The sequence below is a fragment of the Ctenocephalides felis genome, unplaced genomic scaffold (genome assembly GCF_003426905.1).
Source record: "Ctenocephalides felis isolate EL2017-DRISC unplaced genomic scaffold, ASM342690v1 CF-g0.4_SCAFFOLD_03571, whole genome shotgun sequence".
In the NCBI taxonomy this organism is placed as follows: Eukaryota; Metazoa; Arthropoda; class Insecta; order Siphonaptera; family Pulicidae; genus Ctenocephalides; species Ctenocephalides felis.
The window spans coordinates 69795327-69802843 of NW_020539725.1; the positions used below are offsets into that span (position 1 = coordinate 69795327).

The following is a 7517-nucleotide window of genomic DNA, read 5'->3' on the forward strand; positions in this document are numbered from 1 at the left end:
AAAAATTTCAATTTAAATAGCCAATGGTCATTGTTTTATACGCATGACCTGTTCATGACAAATATATTCGTCAATGCAGATAACAGGTTAATTCATATTTTGTCCAATGTAGTCATTTTCTTTTTGGAAAACAAATTACGATTAGTGAGTTAAAAAATGATTAGGACAAATGTACTAAATTTGTCTTGCTTCGTGCGTTTTATACTTGGCTATCGGTCCGCTTTGTATACAGGTATAAATGTGTTTGTACAGGTGAAAGATTTCAGAATAAAATGTCCGATCGGCTTTCTAATTATTTATTGAACGTTCAGGTAGCTCGGTAGCCGTGATCGTCTAGTGGTTAGGACCCCACGTTGTGGCCGTGGTAACCCAGGTTCGAATCCTGGTCACGGCAGGGCTACATTTTTTTTTTTTGAAAAATTTTCAAAAATCAAATTGCAGAATATTTATGAGGAAAATACTATTATTTGAAATGATAAAATGACATAACTTGGCCAATTCTTGAATAACATATAAATTTTATGTTACGGGTCTAAAATTGAATTCATAAATTATAAAATTTATTTCGATTTATTTCTAATATGTTTTTCGGATCGGATTTTTGGGAAATATTTATGTTTTAGTTTTCTCGACGTTTCAACTTATTTTGAATCGAATGAGAGCAAATTTATAAAAAGTATGTGTGTACGTATGTATATATGAGTATGTATTTTTTGTATAACGAAAATCACAATTGAAGAAAAAGGACTCTACTGACTAGAAAGGCGTGACTACCGTAAATAAGAAAAAGGACTCAATTGACAAGCAAACTAAAATCTCAATTGAGGAATAAGGCCTCCACTGACAAGAAAGGCGTGAGTACAGAAAATAAAAAAATTTGAAATGTGTGCGTGTGTGATTTTTCTCTCTTATATAGCCAAGGAAATGCTTTAACCTATACTAGGTCTATTATATGGAAATGTGTGCACCAATAAATAATACCAAATAAAACCTCCGCTTATTTATTGCCTCTTGTCTCCTCGCAAACCACTTAGGCATTTCAACCACTTAATGGGGGGAGGCTCTAGAATTCTATAATTTTCATTCTCGTCCTAATTAGTCCCATTCGCTCTTTTTCTTCTTGTATATATGTATATGTGTGTATGTCTATGTGCCTTTGTGTATGTGATCCAATTTATGACATTTCGTTCAGTTTTTTTTTGCAGATTTCTACTGATTAACTAAAACACATTTTTAAAACAAAAAATGGTCAAGATAAAATATGTTAAACAATTATCGTTAATTTGTACAATTATAGATATTACAAGTATGTTTGAAAGAAATCAATTAGAAATAATATTCATAATTTTTTATCAAAAGTCTAATTATTTTCGAAATAACAGTCGAATTTTACCTAAATAGCTGAATCACAATTCATATTTCATAATTTTCACCTATAAAGATACAAAATTTATTTACCTCGTATATCTGTATCTAATCTACTCATATATGATTTATTAGAAATACATTTATAAATTATGCGGTCATTAGTTATTACTGCAAATTAGTTATGCTACTAATATTATACACATTAAAATTTTTGCAAAGTCGCTTTGAGCAACATTAGTTCTGCACATTAACATATAAATTGATCGTATTCTATTATAAAATACTACTATGTATCATATATAGCAAAAAGTTCCTTATCGAATATTTAATACTACTTTTAAATGTGTGCAAATACTGTGCGTACATTCTAAACAGGGTTAGTGATATATAAATTATGCAACACTCTAGCCATGTCAGTCATATGTGTCTGACGATAAGAAGTCGAAACAAAAATTTAATATAGAACCATACGTGATATAAAATTCTTTGGTACATTAAGTTTCCTTATAACACTTTTAACTAAATTATCTGATAAAGTTACCATGGCCCATGTTAAAAGTGTTTTTAATATTATCGAATCAATTTTGCAAATATAATTATGAAAATTCGTTAAAAACGCAACTTAAAATTTGCATAGTCATTTGTTCATTAGCAGTTCATAAATAATTTTATAATTATGATAAAATACAATAATTATAACATTCATTTTGGTACTTAACAAAATCGCCTTATTAACTATGTGTAATTTTTTGAATATTTTTAAGTTAAAAATCAAATCGAATAAAATAATCTTAGTATTTGGTGAAATATTCAAGTTTGTTCTATGGTCATTATCTAAGAAGCAATTTTGAAAATATAGAAGAACACTAAAAATGTGAAATAGAGTTATTGTAATTTTTGCATAAAATTGAACTACAGTTTTGTAATTTATGCCATTTTTCAGATGGTCAATAACTATTGCCTTATAAAATTTTTGAAATTTAATTAATATTAACTAATTTATGTTAGTATTATATTTTATAGATCAACAAATGTTTTTTTATTTTTTTAAACGATCATGATTATATTGTTATTGCATATGTAATATAAAATAACCTGGAAGTTATGGAGAAGTGAAAATCTATTTTCAAACTTGTTGAAAATTACATAAAGTGTCTTTTAACAAATTTCCTCAAAATGTCACTAAAAATTAATCTATTCAAAACTTTCTCATGAAAAGAACTCTTATAATCTGAAATAGAGTTATTGAAATTTTGCATAAAATTGAACTACAGATTTGTAATTACTGGCAAAAAGGCTATTTTCCTGATGATCAATAAATGAAACCTTATAAGCAATTGCACTGATTTATGCTAGTATTATATTTTATAGAACAACAAATGGTTTTTATTTTTTTAAACGATTATATAGTTATTGCATATGTAACTGCATATAAAATAACCTGGAAGTTATAGAGCAATAAAAATCTATTTTCAAACTTCTTGAAAATTACATAAAGTGTCTTTTAACAAAATTCTTCAAAATGCCATGAAAAATTATTCTTCTTAAAACTTTCTTAGGAAAATGTACTCAAATCAATAAAGTATGATAGTGTAAAAATTAATCCTATTTTTTATAAGCGAATTGTTCAAATTTCCAATTTTGATATAAGTAATTGAATAAAATAATTGCCAAAGATTTAAATATGGAAGTATTAAAAGATCTAGTCTAACAATTGAGACTAGAAGCACTTTTCATCATATAAAACTTGAGCAGTTTATCTAATTAATAATTTTAATGCATCAAAGTTTTCTAGACTCCCTTTCTGGTCTTTTATAGTAATTAAAACCTCCTTTGTTTTATTCATGTTGATTTTTATACTAGTCCTTCATATATTAGAAGTCTGCACAGATTTTCAGATTTTTGTGAAGTATCAGACGTTGTTGTTACTTAAACCTCTTAAATTTCTAGTTTGGTTTTTTACCAAGTTTTCTGCACAGATTTCAAGATTAAGACACTGCTTCCTCTTAAATGTTTTGAATTTTCTTTCTGGTGTTTTATCATCATTTTTTGTACAGATTTTTAGACTTTTCCAAAGCACGACTTCTATTCCTTAGATATTTTTAGAGATCTTCAGACACTTTTTAATAAGTCACTTCATCATGAAAAAAAAAAAGATCTAAAGACTTGCTATTTTTTTCGCATGCGATTAATTCTATAAGGGCATCTTCTCACAAGTGAAGGAGAAGACCATTGCAAGACTAAGATTGTTACACTTTTATTACTTTTATTTTCAGACTTATTACTTTTATTTTCCTGACCCTGTCTAATTAAACTCAGCCTGAAAACGGCATAATATAATCGTTCATCGCGGTGTAGTATGTTAATATAATATGAAACTCGATAACTACGATACTGTCGCTTTTAACTTTTAGAATGGCCTGTGCCGACTGCGGCTTTTTAAAATTACTCAAATGTCAAATGTCTTTTTAGTTGGCTTTCATGTCGAACACTTTGTTAATATAAATATGTAAATACACTATAAGCATACACACTTATAATAGATGGAAAAGATTTTTTCCTAATGACCTCCAGTAGGATGCGTCGGATAAGTCATCTCCATAAAAATGTCAAAATTCACATCAATTTGGTGTGAAACGATTTAGAATGGCTAGCAACATCGAGACTTTCAATAAATATTTCTACATATGATCTATATAATTTTATGTAAAAATGAACCGTATCTATCTAATAACTCTTACTGCAATTGCATAAATTACATTTAGTACTACTTTCAAATGATTAATAATCGTAGGATTAATTAGAAAATATAAAACAAGTAAAGGTTCGTGCAAAAAATATGCACCTACATTTGCTGTTATCTCATAATCCTCTTATTAGCAATTGCATAAATAACTGGTAGTTAAATCGATAAAAGCGTAAGCATTTATTAATAAATTGTTCATAGGTAAATGGGTAATTTAAATATCATAATCCTTCTGAATTTTCCTGTACGAATAATTCAACTTTATCAATTCATCCTATAAATATTAAATTAAATTATTCAGTTGTAGATCAAGCAATGGTAAATAATTTTGTTTGCACTTTTATACGTCAGGAGTTCCTCAGGGTTTCCATTGAAGGCTCATATAATTTTTGATGGTAGTAAGTTAAAATAAGAAAGCTTTAAATATATCAAAAACAAAATCAAATACATCAATAGAAATTAAGAATATATTTATAATTGAATATAATTTCTTAACTTTAATATAATATAATGTTTATCAGAAGTTTGTAGTTACTTGTACTTTTGAATTAACTATATCACAACAATTGCTATATTTATTTATTTATTTATTAATTTTACAAGCCGTCGGTATAATATTTAATATTATAATAAGGCTTAAGTCAATATTTTATAGATTTAATATAATTTAATTAATTATTAGCTATTTTATTACTTAATTTATTTACTATAAACCTATTTATATTTACTTAATATATATTTTTTTTTCTCTCTTTAAATATAACTAGTTTGTTTGTTACAAGTGTTTTTAAAAATTTAATAAGTAATTTTAATAAGCTTTACAATACATACTTTTACAATATTAACAAATTTTAGGTTATTTTATGATATTTTAACAAATTTAAGTATCTTATATTATTGTAATTATTATTATTATTAATATTATCATTATCATTTTTATTGTTATTGTCAAATATTTTTACAATTTTTTCTTTTTTTTATTTTACAAATTTTTAGGTATTTTGATGAAGGAAATATTTTGTTTCACAATTTTTAAGTGTTTTTAAATATAAGTTTTTGGTTAACTAATTATTAAGTATTTTAACAATAACAGTCAAAATAAAAAAATTAAAATTTTGTTTCACAATTTTAAAGTGTTTTGAATTATAAGTTTTTAGTTAACTAATTATTAAGTATTTTAACAATAACAGTCTTATGAAAATAATAATTAAGAAAGAAAAAAAAAAAAAAAAAAATGTTTCTCAATTTTTTTTGTTTTTTAAATTGTAAGTGTTTAATTAACTAATTATTAAGAATTTTAACAATATTTAACAAAAAAAAAACAAAAAATTAAAAAACAAACAAAGAAAGAAATAATAATAATAATAATAGTAATTTAGAAGTATTTAGTTTAACAAACGAATTATGTTGTCACGAGCATAGTACACATAGACATGGCTGGTAAGTGACATCAGTTGGTTTGGGCCCGTAGATTTATTATATACAGATATCTTCATTGTTAATTTTTTTAAGTTAAGACAATTCATTTGTTAAAGTAGCCAATTTCCAGAATTATAAAATTTAGAAACATCAGAAATTGATTCAATTTAATTTATTACAGATTGTACCTGAAAACAATAAAACATATGGAGCGAATCATATATTTCTCTTGAAGAGTCTCATATGCCTGGAATTATGGTAAGTGTTATGACATACTATTTTTTTAATTTATATTTATATATATATATATATATATATATATATATATAATTATGACAATATATTAATTCATAAATATGTCAGAATGTCGTTATCGCAAAATTTAGTTGTTATCTTTCATATTACGAGTTCAATGATTTTCATTTGACATTGACCTGATGAACGCGTTTTGCATCTGCCACAAAAGTTTTGATAAGATTTTCCAAGAAAATCACATTTTATTCAATATTTAACAAACATATTGCGAAATTCATTAAGAAACTACTCATAAATAGAATAATATAGATGGTCGGATTGATTTTGAAAGAATCGTTAGCTTGATTAATATCATCCATTTGACCAATATTTGGCTTTTCATTTTTGTTCGACACATGAATTAAACTTGTAATTGATTTATCAGTTAGGAAAATAATCTCCCACATGTTTTTTAAAAATCCTAAAACTTTCCAAAAAATTCAAAGACGGCTCAAAAATGCGCAGTTTTCAATTCTGAAGCAAAAATCTATAATTTATCTGGAATGTATTTGAATATAGAAAAATGAACATGCAAATTGCACGGTATTAAAAATATTTGAATTGCAGACAAAATGCCGCAATTGCACACAGCTGTTTAAATATTATCAATCACTTATATAATGTCAGATACTTAAAATGTTTTGAACGTATTAGAAAGGAATTTTGAAACTGATATAGATACGATTTTTCATAAACTCCGATCTATGGCATACATTGATATGCAAAAACTTTAAATATTTTTTAAGACAAGACAAAATTGTGGATCAGTGATATAAAATTGATCAATTGTTTTATATTTAAAACTTATCATAACCATTTTGTCACGATTGAAATATTATAAAAATCTCAAATAACAGACTAAATTGTGATAGAATGCGAAAACGTGTTCTGCAAAATCGTGCAGTAGGTGCAATTTGAAAATTGCATTATTTGCATCACTTATAGTAATATTATTATTCTCCTTATTCTTCTGATCTTTCCGATCCTCTTGATTCTCCTGATTTTCTTGATTTTTCTGATTTTTCTGATTCTCCTGTTTCTACTGATTTCGATGTTTCTGCTAATATTCCTGATTATCCTGCTTCTGCTGCTTCTTTTGATTCTCCTGATCCTCCTAATTCTCCAGAATTTGCTGGTTTTAGTCATTCTCTTTATTTCCCTGATTTTCTTGATTCTCCAGATTCTCTTGATTTTCTGGATTCTCCTGATCCTCCCGATTCTCCTGATTCTTCTGATTTTCTTGATTTTCTTGATTCTTTCGATTCTCCTGATTTTACAGATTTTACAGATTCTGCAGAATCTCCTAATTTTCTTGATTTCTTTATTCTCTTGATTCTCCTGATTTTTCCTGATCCTCCAGATTTTCTTGATTCTCCTGATTTTCTTGATTTTCTTTGATATTCTGGAATTTTTCAATTCTCCTGATTCTCCAGATTCTCTTTATTTTCATAAATTCCTCTGATTCTCTTGATTCCCCGATTTTCCTGTTTCTCCTGATTTCCCAGATTTTACTCTTTTTATATTGCTAATTTTTCTTATTCTCCTGATTCTGATGATTATCTTTATTCTCCTAATTTTCCTGATTCTCCAGATGCTCCAGATTTTGCTGAATCCCCAGATTCTCTTGATTCTACGGATTCTCCGATTCTTCTTGGATTTTCTCTGATTTCTTTCTGGATTTTCTTGATTT

General features: G+C 26.3%; 1 non-coding gene across 1 annotated transcript; it reads left to right on the forward strand.

Moving 5' to 3' along the window:
* The first annotated feature begins 322 nt into the window (after positions 1-322).
* On the forward strand, positions 323-394 carry Trnah-gug. Its single transcript has one exon. It is a non-coding gene; the product is annotated as a tRNA-His (tRNA).
* The last annotated feature ends 7123 nt before the right edge of the window (positions 395-7517 follow it).